The sequence below is a fragment of the Silurus meridionalis genome, chromosome 6 (assembly GCF_014805685.1).
Source record: "Silurus meridionalis isolate SWU-2019-XX chromosome 6, ASM1480568v1, whole genome shotgun sequence".
Classification (NCBI taxonomy): Eukaryota; Metazoa; Chordata; class Actinopteri; order Siluriformes; family Siluridae; genus Silurus; species Silurus meridionalis.
In genome coordinates, this window is record NC_060889.1 from 32,821,056 (window position 1) to 32,846,708 (window position 25,653).

General features: G+C 42.7%; 3 long non-coding RNA genes across 3 annotated transcripts; 2 read left to right on the top strand and 1 right to left on the bottom strand.

Moving 5' to 3' along the window:
• The first annotated feature begins 9,092 nt into the window (after positions 1-9,092).
• On the top strand, positions 9,093-10,641 carry LOC124387171. The gene is made up of 3 exons (XR_006926099.1): positions 9,093-9,488; positions 9,845-9,901; positions 10,086-10,641. It is a non-coding gene; the product is annotated as an uncharacterized LOC124387171 (long non-coding RNA).
• On the bottom strand, positions 10,036-11,039 carry LOC124387174. Its single transcript, XR_006926108.1, has 3 exons — positions 10,855-11,039; positions 10,694-10,779; positions 10,036-10,597 (listed from the first exon to the last, which is right to left on the bottom strand). It is a non-coding gene; the product is annotated as an uncharacterized LOC124387174 (long non-coding RNA).
• A 113-nt stretch (positions 11,040-11,152) lies between these two features.
• LOC124387177 lies at positions 11,153-11,985 on the top strand. Its single transcript, XR_006926111.1, has 3 exons — positions 11,153-11,180; positions 11,488-11,667; positions 11,887-11,985. It is a non-coding gene; the product is annotated as an uncharacterized LOC124387177 (long non-coding RNA).
• The last annotated feature ends 13,668 nt before the right edge of the window (positions 11,986-25,653 follow it).

The window sequence follows — 25,653 nt, forward strand, 5'->3', positions numbered from 1 at the left end:
CAGTGCCAGGGTCAGAACTCGAACCAGGTTTGAAAGTGCCGAAGAAGATGGTGTGAGGAGGAGGGGGGTGGGGGGGTTCATCTGGTAGAGAAAAGGTAGACATCTTTAATTATGACTCTGATGTTCTGGAGCTGATGAGCGCTCCTCTAGCCTTACCAGGCCACCAGATACTCCACTGGGAAAAGTTATCTGTAACTGTTTCTGCTTTGTTATATGGTAAAGAATACTTAAATAAGCCAATCAGAATGTACCATTTTTCTACAAAGGGTGAAGATTTTAATATAAAGCTGTAAACAGAGCATGGGGCTTCTTCTGTCTGCTCATGCTCTGAGAGGACTGGCAAGCCCACTTTCTGCAGAGCTTTAAGATTGGTTTTATGGATTTTTAAGTGAAGGTGATGAAGGAAACGACCAGATAATGAAGGTAATGAACAGATATTTTGACCATCAGCAATATTCATGAGAAAGAATTATCACCAGTTCCTCAGTTAGGAATCTGGTGACTGAGCAAGAAAGGCAGAGGAAGTAGAACAAAAAAGAGGGAAATGAAAGTGATTGTAGATAGATCTGCAGTAAAGTGAAAATCTAAAGCAGAAGTTAGGGTGAGGAAAAGAAGTGAGGGACAGGACAGAACATTTTAAGAAAAGAAAACTGGGATTTTGCAAAACTTTACATGAACTGGAGTGAAAATAATGTGAACATGACACAAAGTCTGGGATAATGACAACAATGCAGGAAACAGAAGTTATCCAAAATCTCAGAGAAAAGAAATCACGACGTTGGAGACTGATGATGTGGGTTACAGTAATCTCACCCTGTTACTTCCACATGCAGTTTCACTTTGACTCTTAGAACAAATAACAGCACACACGTCAGCAGCAAGAAAACCACAATTAGCTTTAGACATTTCAATGTACATCATACCTATGTAGCAATAATCTTTGAGGTTTGTTCCCCTAGGCCAGTTTGCAGAAAAATCCTTGGATGACTTTACCCAGGGGGGTTTTCCAGAAAGCTTGGTTAACTTACCATTTGATAAATCATAACCTCTGGGTTGATTTACCCCAAACAGGCATACCATGAGTATGTCGGTTCCAAAAGTTTAATCAACCTCCAACTGCTTACCCAGAGGTAATGCGCGTGCACGGTGCATGTATAAAGACATTCTCAATGGATCGCCGATTTCACGAGTCACCATGGAAACTCAAAGCGGAATAAAGAGAGCGGTGTAGTTCACAGAGGCGGGGTTCACAGAGGCGGGGTTCACAGAGGCGGGGTTGGAGGTTTTAATGCACGCTTATGAGGAGTTTAAGCCAATCATTTTAAAAAGAAGCAATACAGCTGCATCAGCTAAAGTAAGAGAGTTGCTTGTGTAGCGTGAGGGGCCCAAAAGACCCCAATTTGTACTTGGTTACCCGACTACGCCACCCTGGGATCTACCCATGGGAAATACTAATTTAAATTAAACAGGTTCGGTGTGTACCAAATAAAAAGGAACAGAGACAGAGTTCTTATTTTAGTGTTGGATTTTTATTAACCTCCTCAACACATCCAGAATCAGTTAAAATATAAACCCTTATTATTAATATCTTATTTTATTTAAAACTGCAACATGAATCATATTAAAAGGATACCAACTGTTACAATTACCAATTAACACCAAACATTCCAGTGGATACAAAGGAAGACTGACAGGCCACAGGTGCAGGTGTGGCAAGTGTAATGGTGTCACACTACATTATCAGAGTTACAATTGCTCAGTGGCATTGAGGTGTGAGTTTTCTTTCTTTATTTTGAAATTTATATTGGCGATTACAAGAATGATGCACGGTCACGTGGTCACAGGTAGAATACTCTCACGGTTACGCGCAAAGGTAGAGATGACGTCATTTCCGTGCGCCCTCTCTCTTTTGCCGAATGCGATAGCGATGAGAGGTATGATTTATCAGCTCTTCGGGAAAAGTTTTAGAATATAATAAATACTAATCGGTTAAGGAATTTTTGTGTTAAACATGATTATTTGTTCATTTTTCTTTTGATTTACGGTTAGTAAGTTATTTAATGAATGTAATAATGTGTATAGTTAATTTCATAATTATTTCAGGTAATGGCCGCCATTACACGTGCGGCATCCTTTAGTTAAATTGAGTAAAATGAATAATTTCATTGCTATAAATTTGGTTAATTAAAGATGCATTTTATTTCAATGATCCATGAGAAGTTCCATGTATCCATGTATTTTTTTTGTTAAATTAATATACAGTATATTAAAAGAATATGTAATGATTGACAGGCACGGCTAGACCAGAGATTCGCCATTTATTATCTGATGGTGTCTGTTTCAATACAGGTATGTAATTGGATCATTGGTATTTTATTTTTCTGTATTTTCTTTCTTTCGATGTTATATTATTATTATAGTTTAGAAATTGTCTTTTTCCGTGCGCCCTCTCTCTTTTGCCGAATGCGATAGCGATGAGAGGCACGGCTAGACCAGAGATTCGCCATTTATTATCTGATGGTGTCTGTTTCAATACAGTGATTGGAGAATACAGAAGCTGGAAGTAAATCATACGACAATTGTACCAACGTGTGGAGTCTTTTCATTTAAAAACATACACAACGCAGAGCGAACCCACTACAAATTGGTGCCGTGACCCGTCGTTTGGTTTGCTGATTGCTGACCACCGGGAAACTGCGAGAGCCAAAGCTGTCTTTGCCAGAGCCATGCTGATGTCATCGTTGATCTGCATTTCAGGAGCGATTTGCCACTGACTAGCTTGGATTGATTTATCTTATTTATCATTTGAGGGATCATTTTTCGTTGGAAAAGACTTGCGGGACATTTGACAGTAAGCTCACTTTGATTTCAGTTTAAAAGTTTTTTTTTTTTTTTTTTTGTGTGTATTAAGCAAATTTTGGGAAATTGGTATGGCTGATGACAAGGAGGAAGGTTTAGTATTAGATTACAGCAAAATGATGGCTGGTAGGGGAAGGGGTGCACTACTTGCCACACCTGACAGAGGTTTTCAGTTTATGGGTCCGCAGTATGCAAGCACTGGGAGGGGTGGAAGACTTAGATCGCCAGTTGTGGATAGACCTGACATAAACTGTAGTCCAATAACAAAACCATACATGCATAACAAACATGAATCGGGACTTTCAGGTGATATGAGTGACCTTGTTAGGCAAACTGGATCTGAAATTGGTGAAGCTATCAGGGACAGTCTGCTTCAAACTAGACATTCAAGTTTGCCATCTAGTGGTTGCTCTGGAGAAAATATTAACGTTTCTGATGCTAAAATGTCGAACACGACCATTATTGATGCTTCCAAGTTAAATTTGGTTCTGAAGTCTGAAATAACTGCACCACCTTACTTTCGTGGAGACGGTACTGATAAGTGTTCTGTGATGGAGTGGGAAGAACTGATGCGGGTGTACCTTAATAAAAGGGAAGTGATAGGCTTGGAAAGGGTTGAGGAAGTAATGAACAGATTAATGGGGAGGGCTAGGGACATTATAAGGGTCTGGTTGAGCAACAGAACGGTTACTCCGACTGCGGATGCTGTTTTCACGGTTTTGAGACATCACTTTAGTGATTCCAGTAGCTCAGGTATGCCTTTAGCTGATTTCTACTCTGTGAAACCTTTCTCCAATGAAGGTCCCCTGGATTATTGGATAAGGTTGAACAAGGCTGCTGAGGTGGCTGAGCAGGGCCTTAGGGAGGAGGGCAGGACTTTAGAAAATCGAAGTAGGGAACTGGCTGTAATGTTTATTCGACACTGTCCTGAAAGGGAACTGTCTCTTGTGTTCAAAAGCAAACCAGTACAGTCTTGGACAGCTTCTGAGGTCCAAGAGAGATTGGATGAGATGCTAAGGGAACAGAAAGTGACAAGGCGTGTTACAAGTCAACACACTACCAAAGTTCTTGAGCCTATTAATGAGTCAACATCTCTGCCTCCTCATAGACCTGAAACAACTACAACAGCAGCTGATAGCGGTGCTCTAGACAAAGTTTTGACTATGTTGGAGAAGACTCTTGTTTGTAATACACAGTCAGTGCGAGGTGGTTGGTCCAAGAATCCTAATAGACGGAATCGTGATTGTAGAGTCTGCACCAGCAAAGATCACAGTACTACGGCCCATTGCAAGATGTACAATCTCTGCTTTAAGTGTTATTCGCCTGGGCATATGAGCTTCAATTGTGAGACGACTGTCCCCAGGGAAGGCACTTGCAGACGGAGAGATGATGAGCTTCAGGGAAACTAGAGAGCCTCTATTGTGGGGAGGGCAATGTGGGGCAAAATGTAAGATCCTCCTTGGATACTGATGTTAAGTCGGTTTATTCATCTTGTTGTGAGAGTGTAAGCAAAGACAAGACTGTGATTTTTCAGAATAATATTCAGTCATTGCCGAATAACAGTCTGTTTTATACAAGTGTTTTGGTGCAGGGCAGAGTTCGTTTGAGGGGAATGCTGGACAGTGGCTCCATGGCAACTACTTTGAGTGCTGATGCAGTTCCTCAGCTAAGAGAAGCTGGAATCTTGAATCAGGAGTTGTTTCCCCGGCCGGACATTGTCTTAGTTGGGTGTGGTGGAAAGCAGACTAGTCCTGTAGGTACCTGCGAACTGAAAATTGAGGTGTATGGGTTCTGCTTTAGTGTTCCAGTTCTTGTTGTGAGTGGACAGGTGGACCAGCTAATCATTGGTACCAATGTGCTGAAACCTTTGATCAGAGAGATGAAATCAAATAAGGGGTTCTGGAGAGTCCTGGATAAACCAGACCAAACAAATCAGAGTGAAGATTGTCAGTTTCTACGTATGCTTTCAAGTATCGAGAGGTGGAAGGGCAGTACTATTCCTGACAAAGTTGGTACTTTAAAGTCCAAGTCTACTGTGGTTTTGCAACCGATGAGTGAGCACCTTGTCTGGGGTCGGCTACCACCGGGACTGAAACTCTCGGTCGGCAGCACGGTTGTAATTGAGCCTAGTGTTTCTCGCTGTGTCCATCGTAATGTCCTTGTCGGTAGAGTGATCTCGCCTTAATGGGGAGACGGTTGGCTCCCAGTTAGGATGATAAATCCCACGAACTCTGAGATTGTGCTACGCAGAAACGCAAAACTTGCTGATGTCTGTCCATGCATTGCCTTGGAAGATTTTGAACAGGTACCAGAACAGAAAATTTTTCAGAACATGGCCGTGAGTGGCAACAGTTCTTGTGGTAGCTTGTCAGCGAAGAGCTCAGTGTCTGGGGTTGAGCACCTTAGTGACACTCGATTAGATGAGCTTGGCCTCAAGGATTTAAATGTTAAAGACTGCGAGGTGTCACCTTTCTGGAGGGGCAGGCTCATTGATTTGATAAAGGAATATGGGTGTGTTTTCTCTAGACATTCATTGGATTGTGGCGAGGCGAAGGGGTTCTGTCATCGCATTCGCTTGACGGATGAGAGACCGTTTCGCTTACCTTATCGGAGACTATCACCTGCTCATTACCACAAGCTGAAGCAGACTTTAGATGAAATGGAACAAAGAGAGATCATCAGAAAATCAACCAGCGAATTTGCATCACCGTTGGTATTGGTTTGGAAGAAGAATGGGGACTTGCGGCTGTGCACTGACTTTAGGTGGCTGAACGCTCGGACGGTGAGGGACGCACATCCTCTACCTCACCAGGCGGATGTGCTAGCAGCACTGGGGGGGAATGCTTTGTTTAGTACCATGGATTTAACATCGGGGTACTACAACATTCCTTTGCATGAGGAGGACAAAAAGTTTACAGCTTTCAGTTCTCCCCTTGGTTTGCATGAGTACAACCGCTTGCCACAGGGTCTGTGCAACAGTCCCGCAACATTCATGAGGATGATGCTAACTATTTTTGGTGATCAAAATTTTTTGAGCTTGCTCTGTTACCTTGATGACCTGTTGGTTTTCGGTAAGAATGAGGAAGAATGTTTGCAGAGACTTGAGATGGTGTTTCGACGTCTCAGGGATCATAATTTAAAGCTATCACCCTCAAAGTGTAGGTTTTTACGGAGATCTGTGAAATTTTTGGGTCACATCGTTTCACAGGAGGGCGTGGCTAGTGATCCAATGAAGGTGGAGGCTATTGTGGGTGTGTCTGAGGAACACTTAATGGAAGCTGATGGTGTCACTCCTTCCGTGGGTAAAATTAGGTCCTTTTTGGGAATGGTTATATATTATCAGCACTTTATCGAGAATTGCTCAATGATTGCAAAGCCTCTTTTTCAGTTAACAACGGGCCAAAAGAAACCTAGGAAGATGAGGGGCATAGGTAAGAGGTCCGGGCTGTCCGGAAACTCACCCTGGTGATTGGACAGATGAATGTAGACAGGCGTTTGTGAATTTGAAGATGATGCTGGTGAAGCAAGTTTTACTTGCTCACCCTGACTTCTCAAGCCATTTATTCTGTCTGTGGATGCTTCAATGAGTGGTCTTGGGGCTGTGCTTTCCCAAGTACAGGAGGGTCATGCTGTTGCAAGACCAATTGTTTTCGCTCAAGTCTCTTAACCATGCCCAGTCCAGGTATCCTGCTCATAGACTTGAATTTCTGGCCATGAAGTGGGCCATTTGCGATAAATTCAGTCATTGGCTCCGTGGGCACAGATTTACGGTTTGGACAGATAACAACCCGCTCAAGTATATTTTGACCAAGCCAAAGCTTGATGCCTGCGAGCAGAGATGGGTCGCGAAGTTGGCTCCTTTTGAGTTTGATATTCAGTACATACCGGGACCGAAGAATGTGGTAGCCGATGCATTGAGTCGGGAGCCTTTCGCTACTTCTAAGATTTTGCACAGACTAACGAGAACCCCATATGATATTCTCAAGCATGAAGCGGAGACGCTTGGGGTTGGGCGAGTGCAGGATATGTTTCATTTGTCCTGTGTACGTGAAAAAGAAGAGGGATTTGAGAAAATGCCGGCATCGCAGAAGTGTCAGGAAGTGTCTAACCTAGTTCAGAGCTTTGCTGGGGGGTCAGTGTCCTCTGGGGAGATGTCAGCTGTGCTCCGCTCTCATAGCCACTGGGAGGAAGCCGCTGCAACTAGAGCAGTCGCGTATGTTCAGCATTTGAGGGGTTTGGAGGATGACATGCAGTACCCAATTGATAAGCTTACGCATGCTGAATTGCTTGACAAGCAGCGTATGGATCCAGTTGTGAGTAGGGTGAGGTTCTTTGTAGAGCGTGGTAGACGGCCTAGTAGGCGAGAGAAAGTTAAGGAGTCAGAGGAAACTGTACGAACACTGAAACAATGGGGTAAATTCACAATCAAGTTAGGCATACTTTACCGGGTGTCTAAGAACCCACTAACCAAGAAAAAGATTTTTCAGTATGTTGTACCGGCTGTCTTGAGAGGTTTGGTTCTAAAAGGGGTGCATGATAATGCAGGTCATCAGGGCCAGCACCGCACTCTTTGGCTTGCACGGCAGAGATTCTACTGGAATTCTTTGGAGCATGACACAAAATTGTACGTGTCGCAATGCAAGAGATGTGTATTGAGTAAAACTCCTGAGCCAGAGGCCAGAGCTCCACTTGTGTCAATAACTACAACAGCACCATTAGAGTTGGTTTGTGTTGATTTTTGGACAGCTGAGGATGTCAATAACAAGTCGGTTGATGTGTTGGTAGTAACCGATCACTTCACTAAACTTGCCTGTGCGTACACTTGTCCTAATCAAACTGCCAAGTCTGTTGCCCGTGTACTGTGGAACAATTTTTTCTGTGTATATGGTTTCCCGGCTCGTATCCATTCAGATAAGGGTGCAAATTTTGAAAGTTCTTTGATTGCAGAAATGTTGACATTATCGGGTGTTGCCAAATCCCATACTACTCCTTATCACCCTATGGGTAATGGTCAAACTGAAAGGTTTAATCGTACTCTTGGTGATATGATTAGGTCTCTGCCTCCAAGGTCTAAAGTTAACTGGCCTCAGATGCTAAATACACTGACTTTTTCGTACAATTGTACTAGGCATGAGACTACTGGCTATCCACCTTTCTTTTGATGTTTGGCGTTCCCGAGGTTGCCAGTGGATGTTCTGTTTGAGAGTGTGATTTTGGATGGTGAAAATGTTGACGTGAGTAAATATGTCCAGTCCATGGGAAGGGATTTGAGAGAGGCAATGTCACTTGCACAACAAAATGCACACCAACAGCAGAACAAACAGGCTGATTATTACAATCGAAAGTGCAAGGGTCATTTGTTGGAGTTGGGTGATAGAGTCCTCATAGCGAACAAAGGGGAGAAAGGAAAAAGGAAATTAGCTGACCGTTGGGAGAGCACAGTGTATGTTGTAGTGAGTAAGAACTGTTCTTTGAATACATACAAGATTCGTCATCCTGTTACAGGAGGTGCCAAAGTTGTCCATCGGAATTTGTTAATGCCTGTGAACTTCTTACCATTGCCTGCTTGGGATGACTCAGTGGATTTAGAGTGTGACTTAAGTTCAAACGGTGATTTGTCACAATCAGACTCTCAGAACAGTGATACTGAAGACAGGACTTCTCAATGGATTGCTGACTTGAATGAGGTTGAGGGGATGGGTACAGGTGAAACAGTGGATGTGATCAACAGTGTTGAACATGAGATTGGGATTCATGAGGCAGGGCAGCACACTAGACAAGATGAAGGGACGGGATGTCTGGATGATTCCGACAGTTCGTCTAATGCTTCAGTGTCCTTGTGCTGCACATCAAACGGGGAGACACCGCTTGAACTAGATGCTCAGACTGGTGAATCAGTATCACAAATTGTAATGGCTGTTGCGGATCAGGGTTGTGATGTTTTGGAAGAGGAACCTGGGGGCTCATCTCAACATGTTGATTTTTCCCGGTTTGCGGCAGAGTCTCCTGAGCGGCGAGATACACGCACGAGGTTTGGTAGAATTATTAAACCTGTGAGCAGATTGATACAGATAATGTCGAACCAACGGGTTTGTCCTGTGTTAGAAGTGTAAAATCAATTTTTTTTTTTTTTTCCCCTCCATCGTGTTTTTGTGTCACGCCTATCCACTTGTTCTGGGTGGAAGAAAGATCTTTAGTTTTTTTTATATTGACTGTTCGTGTGCGTCATATTTGAGACTGTGTATATGGCATGGTTTTTCAAATGGTAGATTGGGGGTTAGCTACCCTTGGTGTATCTGAATCTTTAATAAGATAGCTTTATAGCTGTATAGGGAGTTTGAGATGACAGTACTGGAAAGTCATGATCTGTTGAATATTGTAGTGTGAAACCAGTGGGTGTGAATGTGGCAAGTGTAATGGTGTCACACTACATTATCAGAGTTACAATTGATCAGTGGCATTGAGGTGTGAGTTTTCTTTCTTTATTTTGAAATTTATATTGGCGATTACAAGAATGATGCACGGTCACGTGGTCACAGGTAGAATACTCTCACGGTTACGCGCAAAGGTAGAGATGACGTCATTTCCGTGCGCCCTCTCTCTTTTGCCGAATGCGATAGCGATGAGAGGTATGATTTATCAGCCCTTCGGGAAAAGTTTTAGAATATAATAAATACTAATCGGTTAAGGAATTTTTGTGTTAAACATGATTATTTGTTCATTTTTCTTTTGATTTACGGTTAGTAAGTTATTTAATGAATGTAATAATGTGTATAGTTAATTTCATAATTATTTCAGGTAATGGCCGCCATTACACGCGGCATCCTTTAGTTAAATTGAGTAAAATGAATAATTTCATTGCTATAAATTTGGTTAATTAAAGATGCATTTTATTTCAATGATCCATGAGAAGTTCCATGTATCCATGTATTTTTTTTGTTAAATTAATATACAGTATATTAAAAGAATATGTAATGATTGACAGGCACGGCTAGACCAGAGATTCGCCATTTATTATCTGATGGTGTCTGTTTCAATACAGGTATGTAATTGGATCATTGGTATTTTATTTTCTGTATTTTCTTTCTTTCGATGTTATATTATTATTATAGTTTAGAAATTGTCTTTTCCGTGCGCCTCTCTCTTTTGCCGAATGCGATAGCGATGAGAGGCAGCTAGACCAGAGATTCGCCATTTATTATCTGATGGTGTCTGTTTCAATACAGTGATTGGAGAATACAGAAGCTGGAAGTAAATCATACGACAATTGTACCAACGTGTAGAGTCTTTTCATTTAAAAACATACACAACGCAGAGCGAACCCACTACACAGGCCCACTTTAACCCCAAAAGGTTCACCCAAAATGGTGCCTGTAAAGGAAAACACAACACACACACACACCCACACACATGCAAAGTGCCACACACCGTAAATTCATAAAATTCACACAGCATGCAGTGTAAACCGTAGCACAGATTCCACCATCAAAGGACCAACACCCACAATCCAACCAGTGCTCCCAGATGACCCACTGGAAAGGAACAGATACACAAAATCAGTTGGTTATCATACAGTAAAATATCTGCAAACAATCCCCTATAGTCTTTTTAACAATCAGCTAAACACAGCATCCATACAACATGATGGGTGCCTTAAATAAAGAAAACCAAACAAACATTAAATCACAAAACCCAAAAATAAAGGGTAAAGAAGGACAGCAGTGACCAAATGCAGTTCCTAAAAAAAACAAAATAAAAAACATTAGAACTGCATAATCACATACAAAAAAAACACACGTTTAGCATTATTTATTAAAAAAAAAACCCTACGAACCTCTCCGTTTAACCAGGCCTGCACAACAATACCACACTCAAACAGCACATCCACAGTCCAGCCGCCAAAGAGCAGATCTGATCACCCTAAAACCAAACTCTTACAGATTAAAAAGCAGGATAGCAACCAAACACCAAAAGGGGAAAATGATCCTCCCTTACCCCTTACTAAATGCACAACACTTGCACATGAAGGATAAACGCAGCCTGATTAGAGAAGAAATCTGCCGATGAAACAGACAATCAAGCAGCAACCATTCCTCACAGCTGCTCAGACACTTTATAAGAGTACGGAATCCGAAGCGTTTGTTCATTCGCTCACGCTAATTGGGACACTTCCTCTTAAAGGGGCAATGCACTCACTGGGGCCTACCTCTTAAAGGGGCTACGCTTTTCTTTATGCTTTTAAAACAAAAGTACATTTAAAATAAAAGGCCCCATAAAGGACCTCACTACAATCGGCAAAAAATACCGGACAGAGTAAATGCGTGAGTGTATTAAATTACAAATTTGGTATTGGCTCCCGTTTTATTATAATGCAGAATAATGAAGTATGACTTATACATCCTTTTGAATATGTTATATCACTATGAAAGCGTTTACTTTTCCTGCCATTTATTTCTTTAGTTTAAAATAATAATGTATATTTCTTTTTTAATAAGCTGTAATCCTCCTGGAACCACAAGAACTTTAAGCCAAGTCAAAATGAAACATTCTGCAAAAAGGTCATATTTAATTACACAATGACTGAACTATTATTATAACAGGATTTAGTATATTCATTCTGTCATGTAGCTAATAAAAAGAAGACTGAAGCCCGTCTAACTGGCGGGGGTCCACCACCACCTCCCCTCACCCCATCTGAGGAGCTGGCTCTGTCCCTTAATAAAGGGCGACCAGTGGTTACTGGCATTCCAGGGGGCAGTTCATCACACACACCATGCACCACAAGTGATGGTGAAAAAATGGTGAAATGTAAGTTTACCTCTATGATTTTTCATTTTTTTTGTCCTAATAAATTACTCTCTCTGTCACTTAAAGGCTTTTTGAACAAGATACATTTTTCTGTAGGCTTATTTTATTTAACTGTATATGATGTATAGGCTACTGTGATCTTACTCTGACATCTTACTCTTTTCATGTATTATTTTCTTTGATAATATTGAGAATTTAATGGGTTGTGTGTTCTTATAGATACTGATGGACGTATTGTATTATTGGACCCTCCAGAAAGAACACAGTCTGTCACAGTTGTAATTGATTTGTTGAGCTGTATAAGGTCCATCTCCAAAAACAAATAAGAACAAGTGACATGTAGATGGACCTTATACAGCTTCAAATGGAAGAGAAAAGGCTCCTCATTAAAAAAGCAGCAGTTGAAATTGAATTACTGGAGCATCGCCTTAAGGTGAGAACTTGTCTGAATATTAATCTGTTGCATGTTAAGTGTTGTGTGTGTGATACTTGGTGATACCAGGGCTTGAACCCCTGACCTTCTAATCACTAACCCAGCACTTTAACCACTGAGCTCCGACTCCCATGAGGAGGAAACCATGAGAGGAACCAGACTCAAAAGGGAACATCAACCTCATCACCAAATGTACATTTATTACAATTCTATGAGTGTTGAGGTTATAAACTCTTTAGTGATGGACACTTACATGCAGAACTGTCCATGCAAACTGTGGTCCTGAGCACACTGACTGTTGATATTAAATGTAGTTAAAATACTTTTTGCTCAGGAACTTTATGGATTTTGAGGCTGTAGATGTGGAACCATCTCCAGCTGTACAGGCTGTCTCCAACTGGAAGAGTAGAACATCCAAAAAAAGGACATCCAGATAAATCATGCAAATCTGAAGAGAAGAAAGGGACAGGAACACTGATTACTGTTACCCCAGGAACATGTTTAATGCAATAAAGAGAGAGAGAGAGAGAGAGAGAGAGAGAGAGAGAGAGAGAAAATATTGCATTGCAGTATAAGCATTTGCATTGTTTCATAAATGTTTAAAGATTGAAAATAAACTTGGAATAAAAGCACCACACTAACATGCACACCATCAATAGTCAGTGATGAACTTTAGCATGATAAAATGTAAAATATCTAAAACTCCAGACTGTTTGCTGATTACTATGAATCTGTCTTGCTACATTTGTAGGGCTGAAGTTATTGACATTCCATTTGAGTAAAGTTAATTGTGTTGTCCATTCATTGTTTTGGTGACACTATTACAGTTTACACATGCAGTCATTGCTTATTAATACACTATTGTTCACAAGTGTTACTGCACTGGTCATTCACAGATCCATACATGTTAAGTGTTCAAAATGTGTTTCATGAAGTTATCTTGGGAATTAGGGAATAAATTCATTATTATGTTAAATGATAATATGATTTAAATATAACTAAGAATATTTAAATGAGCTAATTTGAATATTTCAATTTGTAAAAAATTCTGTAAAGTTTCATGAACTTAAAATGTTCAAGTTAGTTGTACAGGTCATTAATCATTTTCACTGGTTTTTGGACAATAATAAAAAAGTTTCTCTAACTTAATATCTTTAAAGAATTAGCTTTTTTTTTTAAAGAAAGCAACTTATTACATTTTACAATGCACTCAGTGTTAAATATCTGGTAGATGAACTTTCCAGAAGGTGCACAAGCCCCCTGACCTGTAGTCCTTCTACAGAAAGTAGTGCTAAACCAAGCTCAGGAGCAGGATGAAGGACCTCAGTCATCCCAGCAATGGACTGTTCTCTTATTTGTAGTCTGGGAAATGCTTCCATTAGCAGAACACTGAAACAGAGAGGATGGAAATGAGCTTCTTCTTGCAGGGAATTTGGGCCCTCAACCAGGAGAACACCAAGATCTTGGATTTGCTTGGACAATCCTCAGAACCACACAGAGATCATGTGATGTGACATGTAAAGGGTGAAGTGGCTGAAGGGGGAACGTAGTCTCTGTTCACTCTGAGCTCCAAAGTGTCATTTAGCTGAGATTCCCAGCACAGTGAGAATTATTACACTACAGAAAAACATTTCTCATCAGAAAATTCAGAGCAAAACACTTGTTCTTTTTTTTACTTTTAATTTGATAAAATATCCATAAAACATTAACAAAAAGCAAACATAAAATATATTGAATTTAAATAATGAGTCAAATCTGTGCACACACACACACACACACACACACACACACACACACAAATGGTACAAATAAAAACAATACATCCATCATTCAAATCTGTAAAGGTTCTACTTTTATATGTATACATTCATAATAAAATGCTGTGCAGACAGGGGGCGCTCTCTGCTGTCTTTGTCATCTCTCTTCACAGACACATCAATAAAACTGATCTGTCTGTGAATCTCAGTGAATATTTGCGTCACATGATAATATATGATACTGATAAATATGTGTGTTTACTGATTGTGTTTTAAACATTGAATATTCTGTGATTCTGTGATCCGTATGAAAGTTAGAAGAGGTACAGTTTCTCTGGTCTCAGCTCATACTCACTCATGTGATCGCGCCTCACACTGAGCACTGTGCTGTTCATATGAAAATGATCTGAGATGAAGCAGGTAATCATGTTCACACCCCTGAATAATGACACAAAAGGTCAAGTTTGATCCTCCAGCAGAGGATCTCCTTCCTGACCAGTAAGACTTTTCATCTTCATGATTGTAAATGTTGCTCAGCTCTACACAAAAATCTACATATTTAAAACTGCAGAGTAAAAACTGGGTGAAATATGAAAGATCTCCTTACAGGCTACTTTTAGTTGTGAATGTTGTACAGAGTGTGTTTATAAACGATGCTAAAAAGAAACTAATATAGTATAATACTGTATCTCTTATAAAAACTCATCATGGGTTTAAAATGATCATTTATTTGACATGTATCTGTAAATGTCACTGATAAGTGACCCATCGACAGACACACAGCGGGGAACAGCCTGTAAGGATTCAACAGTAATGATATTTCTAAATGTGCTACTGACAATCATTTTAACAGATGTTTTTAACAGCTCATGCAGTCCACAGATGCAGATAAATCAAACCAAACATGTCTATTACACAGAACTTCATGTATGGACATGTACACTTTGATTGTATCTGTGGCCTGCATGGGATCTGATCAACATCTGGATTTCACTTCTCGTTTAGGACTGTGGCTGCATCACCGGCATTTATTCAGCATGATAGTTAAAAATATTCGAAATAAATTACAATTACAAATTACAAATAAATAATGTAAACACATTCTTTCTCGTAGCAAGTCATAATGCAGGTCTTTGTCTTCTGAGGTGTGGATCTCACATGATCATTCACTGCTCCTCGTATACAGACCTTCTAAACATAAAGTGTCAAACATTTAAATAAATAGATTGTTTTCTGTGAATGAGTGAACAGGATGATGTTTATATCATATGAAGGAAAAACACTACTGCACCAGTTCTCAAAAGTCTTGTGAACAAAACTTTAACCATTTATATGTTTATAAACACCTGGAAAAGCACTAAAGTCCAGGCGTGTAAAAACTTTTCCAAGCACCAAAACACCCTCAGACCCCAGAGGGTTAAATTATTCACACTGGTCAATCCCAGCTCATAGTGTTTAGGGTCTATCAGTCTCTTCCTCACACTGCTCGATGCTGTGGTCATTTTCAGATGATGATTTGTTCTTCTCCTGCTCACCTTTCACCTCTTTTAACTTCTCAGATGTTCTAAATATAAATCTTCTGATGCCTGTGAGAGAATACAGACGTCCACAGTCAGTAAGATTGTACATCATTAGACACCAAACAGATTTTGTACATTTCCTCCATTGGGATGAATAAAGTGTGTGTGTGTGTGTGTGTGTGTGTGTGTGTGTGTGTGTGTGTCATATCACTCCTCGTCTCAGGAATTGAGGTGTAAAGAGTACGGTATGGAATACTGAGTGTTCACATGAACATGTAGGACCAGGACTAATCTGATGGTTTTCTCTCTCAGGGATCAGTAGTAGAGCATCTCAGAGACATCACTGAAGAACATGTGGAAATATTCTGTTATTTATAGATGATGATGTTTCTCTGGTGGAAGTGTCCATGCAGTGTCTGAGTGGAGTCTAATCACGAGGATGTGCTGTGGATTTGATTCTGATTACAAAACAGTCATGTGATGTCTGATGTCACAGTGCTGCATGGTTCTGATACTTACAGGGTTCCTTTAGAGGAACTGAATTCGCTTCCTCTGAAAGATTATTACACCCACTGCACCAACCAGCAGCAGCACCAGCATCACTATCAGGACAATCATCCACACTGGTGAAGCCCTCCTATCATCTGAACACACACACACACACACACACACACACACACACACACACACACACACACACACACACACACAGAGTAATGCCCATGTTAGTTCCAGGTTAGACTGTAGGATTAAACAGTTCATTAAAGTAAAATCAATTCAGGGTGTGTTTCTCTTCACCAAATCCATTCAGCTAAAATAGTAAAAGATCTAAAATAGTGTTAGAAAGATTAAATAAAAATAAATCTGAAATGAAAGACTTTAGTATTAAAGTTCATAGTTTATATGTAAATTAATTCTGTGCAAAACAAAATTCCTGGTTCCTGTTCCCAAAAAACAAACTTCCAAGGAAACACAGTGACTACAGGCCAGTGGCTCTGATGTCACAAATCATAAAGTCGATGGAGAGACTGGTCCTGAAGCACCTGAGAACAACATTTGAACCATATCTGGACCCTCTGCAGTTCACTTATCAGGTCTGGACTGGAGTAGGTTGAAGTTATTATCTTCCTGCTGAACAGAGTTTACACCACCTTGAAAGAGACAGGTGACACTGCGAGAGTCTGTTTTTCAACTTATCAAATGCTTTTAACACTATAAGACCTGCACTGCTCATTGATAAGCTACTGAACATGAGAGTGGATGCTCCTCTGGTGACCTGCATTATCACCTACCTCACATGTCCACAGTAGGAGCAGCGGCAGAACACCATCTCAAAAATCATAGTGAGCAGCAACGGGGAAAGTCCTGTCTCCCTTTCTGTTTACACTCTACACATCAGACTTGAGACACTGCTCACAGTACTGCTATCTGCAGAAGTTCTCTGATGACTCTGCTGTTAAAGGCTGTATTAGGAGAGGTCAGGAGACCTGCAGTATGGTGGACAGCTTTGTAGAGTGGTATGAATTAAATCACCTGCAACTCAGCGTCTCAAAGACAAAAGAGCTAGTGGTGGATTTAGGAAGCCGAGGACGACCTTAAGCCCAATCAGCATCCTGAGCACTGAGGTGGACATTGTGAACAACTATAAGAACCTGGGTGTCCACATAGAAAACAAGCTGTAATGGACCAAAAACACTGATGCACTGCTTAAAAGCAGCCTCAGGTCCGTTAATGTCTGTAGAACCATGCTGCAGATGTTCTAGCACTCAGTGGTATCCAGCATATTCTTCTACGCTGAAGTGTGCCAGGGTAGCATGGTGAAGACAGCCGATGCCAACAGACTCAACAAGCTTATTAGGAAAGCAGACTCTGTCATAAGAACGGAGCTGGAGTCTCTGGTTGAGGTGTCTGAGAGGAGAATGCTGAGGAAACTTCTCACTATCCTTGATAACGTGTCACACCCCTACATGTGACACTGGAGTCCTACTGCAGCACATTCAGCCGTAGACAGAGATCATCAAAGACAACAACAGAACGCCACAGGAGATCTTTCCTAGCAGTGTCTATCAAACTCTATAACTCGTCCCTTTAAGTAGGGAGCAGAGCTGACACACTGAACACTGACAGCATCACTGTACCTTTATAGATATTATCACAATCTCACAATAATTACAATATACATTAATATAATAACATATGCAATTCATACCATATTGAATATCACATCATGTGCAATATTGTATTATGTGCAATATGTTCTTAGTTTGCTAGTACTTTATTTGCACTTTTGAATAGATACACATTATATATATATACACAAACACACACACAGAATATTTCGTGATTATTAGGAGGGAGAGGCTGAGCAAGAGTGTAGAGTGAAAGAGGGAGTCGTGGCTGGTTTATCTCTGACATTACTCCCTCCTCCAGGGGGTGCGGGACGGTTAGGGTGATTGATGGAAACTCCTCCGGGAGTGCTGGGTCCAAGACGTCTTGTCTGGGGACCCATGAGTGCTCCTCTGGTCCATACCCCTCCCAGTTAACGAGATATTCTAGGGTGGAGCCCGCCATCGCGAGTCTAGAATCTCATGGACGGAGTAAACGGAGAGTTGGTCCAGCACCTGCAGGGAAGGCAGATCGATGGTGGCTCCAGGGTTCTCTGTGGCAGGGGTAGAGATGGGTTTTAGGAGCAACACATGGAAGGTAGGGTGGATGTGGTACCTGGGAGGGAGATTGAGCCGGTAAGACACTTTATTGATCTGCCGCATAATCTTGAACGGCCCGATGTAACGATGTATGCTTCCTGCAGGGCAGTCGGACAACCACAACTGGTTGGTAAGGAGGTGCCTCTAATCTTCGAGGATCTGTGAACCTCCTTGTCATTCTGAGGGCTCTTTGGAGTTGGGTATGTGCCGACTCCCAAACTCTCTCTCTCTCCCAGAACCAGTGATCCACCGCGAGGATGTTCGAAGGTTCATCCACTCAGGGAAATAGTGGAGGTTGGAAACCGAGCATGCACAGAAATGGGGTCAAGCCAGTGGCTTCTTGGCGCAGAGAGATCTATGCGTGCTTGGCCCACGGGAGGAACCGGTTCCAGATAGTTTTGTCCGCTCTGTCTGGTTGTTAGTCTGTGAGTAATAGCCAGATGAGAGGTTAATGGTAACACAGAGGAGCTTGAAAAATGCCTTTCATATGTGGGACGTGAACTGAGGATGTCTGAGGAAGTCTGACACTATTTCTTCCAGGAGGCCAAAATTCTGGAGCACATGGTGGAAGAGTTCCTCCATGGTCTCTAGAGCTGTGGGCAGACCTCGGAGGGGGACCAATTTGCAGGCTTTGGAGAAGCGCTCCACAGCTACTAGGATACAGGTGTTTCCGTCAAAGATTGGCAGACCAAGGCCGTTGTGGGGTTGGTAGGGGAACCAGTTTTTCCGCTGGTAAGTGGCGTGGTGTCTTAGACATGTCACAGACAGAGTAGCCTCAGATGTATCTAGCTATGTCTCATATCATCCCGGGTTACCAGTAGCCAGATCTGACAATAAGGAGGGTTTTGTCTCCTACCCTGTTGGCCAGAACTTGGGGCCCTGTGGATCTGCTTTAACAGGGGTTGACATCAAGGCCTTGGAACAAAAGTTCTCCCCTCAGGGCATTGGGGTGGGGCCGGCTCTCCACAGGTCACCATTCGAAATTCCTCATCCAAATTCCACACAATGGGGCTGAGGATAAGGTTAGGTGGAATGATCTGTTCTGGATTCGTGGGGTCATCTGGGCCATAAATTCTGGACAGGGCATCCGCTTTTTCGATTCTTGGAGCCTGGATGATATGTGATCGAGTAGTGAAAGAGGGTGAAGAATAAAGCCCATCTGGCCTGCCAGGGGTTAAGACACTTAGCTTCCTGAAAGTATTGGAGGTTCTTGTGATCGGTGATCACCGCGAACAGATGCGCCACCCCTTATAACCAGTGCCGCCACTCTTTTAGAGCCAGATTGATAGCCAGAAGTTCTTGATTTCCAATGTCATAGTTCTGTTCTGCAGAAGAGAGTTTCTTCGAAAAGAAGGCACGTGGTTGCAGGCATGGTGGGTTGCCCATATGTTGGGATAGGGCGGCCCCTGCACCTGTGGAGGAGGCCGTTGGGGAAATGTCATAGTTGTGGACAGTCCATATGGCATGACCCGTTACTCATAGTGCCCTGAGGGGTGTTGAAGGCCGTCTTCCACTCGTTGCCCTTCCGAATCAATAAGAGCGGAAACCAGAAGTGATAGCATGGAGGTTATGATCTTTACTGGTAGTTTGGATAAGTGGGTGATCTCAGAGGTGAGAGCTACAGTGCTCACCAATGGGTGGGAGGTTGGGCAGGACACTGGTGAAAAAAGTGACCGGGATCACCACAATACAGGCAAGCCCCGACGCTCTCTCTCCTTTCTTGTTAGCGGTTTGGACCCGATCTGCATGGGTTCTGGTTCTGGGATGGAAGGGACAGTGGGGCGAGGTGACAGTTCAGCTCCCGGGATTGACAGGCAGCCAGCCGCTGGGAGATGCATATGGATCTTTGGATGAACGCCTCGAGATCCAGCACGTCGTCATAAATCGCCATGGCCATCTTGATTTCTTGATTAAGCCTCTGATGATATGCGCCAAGGAGAGCGGTTTCATTCCAACCGCTAGTGGCAGCCAGCCTTGGCGCAGACAGAAGAGTTGGTCTGCCATGGTGAGGGGCCCCGGTGGCTATGCATATCACTTCCACGAAGTGGCTGGTGAAGAGCACATATGAGGTCGTCAGGAAAGTCATCTGTGGGGAACTTGGTAGGCTGCAATTCCATGCAGATAGAGTGACTGTAGAAGGAAGTCGCTGCACTTTCCCGGAATACGAAGCCGGAAGAGCCATCGGGCTGCCGGAGGGAGGCGGTGAATCCCCGCTGGTAGGAGCCAGAGCGAACACCTTCCGGAGAGGGGCAGCAAGGTCCTTGACTGGATCCGAGATGTGAGCCAGTTGGGGATCCATCGAAGTACTGTAAGTTTATATGGTCTGATCTTCTGTCTTGGAAAGACCAGGCATCAGAAACCGGGAGTAAAACAGATTGTCGTTTATTAGTCAAAACATGCAAACACAAGAGAGCAGGAGATGAAACTGTAGCCAATGGCAACTTTAACTGGATGCTTGAATTGAAGTGTAGCTAGGAGCATGTGTGATTTGATCAAAGTGTTGTTTGATCAATTAAACATCACAAAAAGGAAAAATCAGCAGTGCACAAGATTCCTATGAAGTCCAATCACATGATCACTGTGGCAGCAGGGGCGTGGCTGAGCGCTGGTTTGTAAATGGAGGGTGAGGCCAGGAGCAGAAAGGCGTAGGAATGACACACCTGAAGGAAATCCTGACTAACGAATGTTCTCTCTCTTGCCGTGATCAGGGGGAACATATAAAGAGGAGAGAGAGGGTGTGCCATGGTGTGTGCCTATGAGCTTCCTAAATAGCACTGAACACTGAAAATAAACAATTTTATTTTAAACTGTTTCTGTCCTGAGTGATTTCTCCTTCCCTGAACCGTCAGCTCTGCCACAATCACATCCACATTTACAAACATTTCTGCTTCTCACAGGGTTTCATCCAAAACAGCAAACTGTGTAGAACAAAGAACACTGCTGCTGATCTTCTAGAAGCCTCTGATACTGCACCATAAACAACCCCAAATATCTGAAAGCACCTCCATCTGTCTCAGAGCTGAACACCGATCATCTGCTACAGTCCTGTATGTCTTAGTTATCATGAGTGATAAAGAGGAAGACATTTCACTCACATTTCTATGAATTTCTGTTTCTATTGGATTGTTATTTCACAGTTTCTGATTAGAACTGAATGATAAATGGTCATGTGACCTGATTTCATTCAAGTCATTATCAGATGCCAGAATCAGACTGTTTGCAGTGATCACACTTTCACACACAAAACTGTTCTCAATGTTTCCCAGAATTCACTTTATTCTGATAAATGTAGAAGTTTCTACGCAAATCACTCTGAATACGTACCTTTCACTGATACTGCGTAAATATGAAGATCTTCTTTATACAATGAGTCCTGGACGCTGTAAACTCCTCCATCAGCTACATTTATTCCTCTCAGAGTAAGAAGTGTGTTAGTAAGTGATGTTCTCTGTGTGTATTTATCTGTACAGTTCAGTGATCTTCTCTCCACACTGCATATTTGTTCACCATGTAGATCTGCTGAATCTTTACTCTTAAAGATGACCTCCACTCTATCTGATACATGTAACTCCAGCTGCAGATCTTCACCCGTATTTATGTGAACTGATGATTTTATGGCTGAGGAGGAAAAACATTCACCATTGTAAGTAGATGTACAGCCATTGCCAAAAGTTTTGAAAATGACACAAATATGAATTTTCACAAAGTTGCATAAACTCCAGAATGTTGGTCAGATGAATTGCAAAGTCTCTTTTTGTCATGAAAATAAACTTAATCTAAAAAAAACATTTCCACTGCATTTCAGCTCAGCCACAAAAGCACCAGCTGACATCATGTCAGCGATTCTCAAAAACAAATCAAAATCAAATCAAATTATATTTGTCACATACACATACATACAGAGTACGCCATGCAGTGAAATGCTTTATTCGACTGTCCGGCATGAGGGAATAGAATAGGGAGAAAAAGAAAAAAGAAAAAGTAGACAGATAACTAAAGAGTATAAACTATGTAAAATATATAAAGATATATATGGAGGGCTCGTCTGTCCGGCATGGTGCTGTTCCCGAACGAGGAAGTGATGCTACCCGTCAGAACGCTCTCAATGGTGCAGGTGTAGAAAGTCTTTAGCACCTGAGAGGGTAGTTTAAAGTCCCTTAAGCGTCTCAGATTGTACAGACGCTGCCGGGCTTCTTCATCAGGGTGTTGGTGTGACAGGACCAAGACAGGTCCTGTTTGATGTGAACCCCTAGGTCCTGGAAATTGTCCACTCTCTCCACTGGGGTCCCGTTGATGTTTAGCGGTTGGTATGACCGCTCCTGCTTCGTGCTGAAGTCTACTATCAACTCCTTAGTCTAGCTGACGTTTAGGAGAAGGTTGTTCTCCAGGTTTTTAACCTCCTGTAAGTTGGCCGTCTCATCGTTGTTGGAGATCAGGCCCACCACAACAGTGTCATCAGCAAACTTGATGATGGTGGTGGAGTTGGAAGTGGCCACACAGTCGTATGTGTACAGTGAGTACAGCAGAGGGTTTAGAACACAACCCTGGGGAGCTCCAGTGCTGAGGGTGAGGGTGTGTTTTCCAAGCTGTGCGGCTACTGTTCTGTCTGTCAGGAAGTTAGAGATCCATTGGCACCTCCAACTTAAAGGTGAGTGTGGAGGGAATTATTGTGTTAAATGCTGAACTGTAGTCCACAAACAGCAAATTTGTATAATTCCCTTTTCCGTAGTCCAGGTGGCTCATCATAGTGTGGAGGAGATGAGCAATGGCTTTCTCAGTAGAACAGTTCTGGCAGTACGTGAACTGTATAGGGACCAGTGTGTCTGGTAGTGATGCAGTGATGAAGTCTCTGACCAGCACTTCATCACTACTGAGGTCAGGGCTACAGGGCGGTAGTCATTGAGGCAGGCGGGCTGGGGTTTCTTTGGGACAGGAACAATGGTGGACTGTTTGAAGCATGAGGGGACAACGGACTGTTCCAGTGAGAGGTTGAATATATTAGTGAACACCGGTGTTAGCTGGTCAGCGCAGGCTTTTAGAACTCGACTTTGATGCCATCTGGTTCTGCTGCCTTCCTAATATTCACTCTCTTGAATAAACTCGTCACGTCATGCTCCAAAGTGGTGAACGTGTTTACCTCTCCGGCTCTCTCGGCATGCATGCTGTTTGTGTCGCTAGAACCGCTAGCGCATTCCCCATTCTTGAAGATAGTGTTCTGTAGTCCGTAATTGTTCTTAGTCCCTGCCACAGGCTCCTAGATCCACCATGTTGGAACTGTGACTTCAGTTTCCTCCCATAGCACCGCTTTGTATCCTTCACCGCTCTGCCAACACTGTAAGATGCAGCCTCGTACTCGTCCATGTCCCCGGTGGCGAGTCCCGTGTTGTAGGCAGCGGAGCGGGATCTCAGAGCTTTGTGGATGGTTTTATCCACTCATGGCTTCTGGTTGGGAAACGTTCTGATGGTGATTTTCTGCACCGTATCATCCTCTAGTTTCCCAATGAATCCCACAACTTCTGTAAACATGTTGACATCATCAGAGCTGTGCCTAAACATGTCCCAGTCTGCGTCATCCAAAGCGTCCCGCAGAGCGGCCACTGATTGGTCAGTCCAACGCGCAACCTTCCTCTGAAACGGAGCTTCCTGTTGCAGCCTTTGTTTGTAAACAGGCATGAGGAAGATTGTGGCATGGCCCGATTTCCCGAACGGTGGACATCATTGTACATTGTAGCAGTTCTTAAATGTTGTGTAATAGTGGCCCAGTGTCCTTTCGCCCCTGGTGGGGCTGGTGATGTGCTGCTGGAAGTTTGGTAGTGCACGCTTAAGGTTGGCACTGTTAAAATCTCCCACCACAATGAGTCAAGTCAAGAAGCTTTTATTATCATTTCAACCATATATAGCTGATGCAGTACACAGTGAAATGAAACAACGTTCCTCCTGAACCCAGGTGCTACATAAAACAACATAAAACAACAGTCACAAAACAGAAGAACACGGGGCCAGGAACTAAGATCCTCACCACATAAAGTGCATGTGTGCAACTGGTGCAAACAGTGCAAAGGACAACACAGGACAGTGCAAGACAACACAGGACAGTGCAGGACAATACACAATACACAGAATATAAAAAATAAAAACAACAATAGCTCTGCCAGTAAAACCTGTCGTGATAGGATAAGGTGCACAGTAACAGAGAAATGTAAACAGAATTGTGCAATTCTATAATGAGCGCAGCATCCCGCTGCTGTGTTTGTTGAAGTGTTATTGTCTCATCTAAGTCCCATATCACAGAGTCCGTGTCCGCTTGAGGTGGACAATAAACGGCACTGACTATGACCGAGCTGAATTCCGGAGGGAGAAAGACAGGCCGACATTTGATGGTCAGTAGTTCCAGATTTGTTGTGCAGGAGCATGAAAGGGGTGTCACACCAGTGGTTGTTCACCATCAGACACACTCCACCTCCTCTTGACTTCCCCGACTCCAGTGTTCTGTCCATGCGGTAAACCGAGAAAAACTCAGCCAGCTGGATGGCGTGGTCTGGTACAGCTGGGTTCAGCCATGTCTAGGTGAAGCAGAGAAGGTTGCAGTCCCAATTGTCCCTCTGGAACTTGACCCTTGCCCTGAAGTCGTCAAGCTTAGAAATTTCCCCACTGTGGGACGAATAAAGGTTTATCTTATCTTATCTTAAGCTTGTTTTCCAGTGATACAGTATACTAGGTAAGGAAGCGCGGTGTGCGCGTGCCCTCAGCCTGTTCCCAAAGCCGGACCGTTTCCCTCATGGACGTCGGTACGGGTCACGTCCTTTGTTCTCCCTCAGGATCTCGCTCGGCCAGCATGGGTCCGGGTTTAAAAACGGCGAAAGGTGAGTGGATTGTACACCAATAGATATAAGAATGGCTCTAATGACATATCTAATGATGTCCATCTTGTGTAGATGGAATGGTAACTAAGTAAATAAAAATATAAAATAAACAAAAAAAGAGAAAATGTAGCCGGAGCAGTTCAAAAAACAGTCCACAGTCAAAAACAGAGGCAAACAGGGTGATGCAGGGAGAACCAAAATACAAAACAGTCCAAAAATCCAAAAACCAGCAATCTAAGCAAAACAGGGCAGAGCAAAACACAAACCAAAAACCAGTCCAGATTTGAAAACCAGAGGCAGTGAAGAACAGGGGTCAGGAACAGGAACTGGAACAGAATCCAGAGCAGGCAGGATCCAGACCCCACACACCTGTTACACACACTTTTCGACCATCAGGGAAGTGGTTCCCGAAACATTCTGAGGCGGCAACAACCAGACTGTGCAACAGTTTCTTCCCTCTAGCCATCAGGCTACTCAACACACAACTGAACTGAACTCACACACAAACACACACACACACACACACACACACACACATAACAGTGTGACTGATCTGTACAAACCGGACTCAACACACACTCATACTCACTTCGAACACTCATGATTCAGTACCACTCACACTAAATCATTACCACAAAGTGTTTAAATGACATTTTTGCACATCTAGCTGCTATTTGCTCTTTTGGACAATATTCTGTTTACATTTTG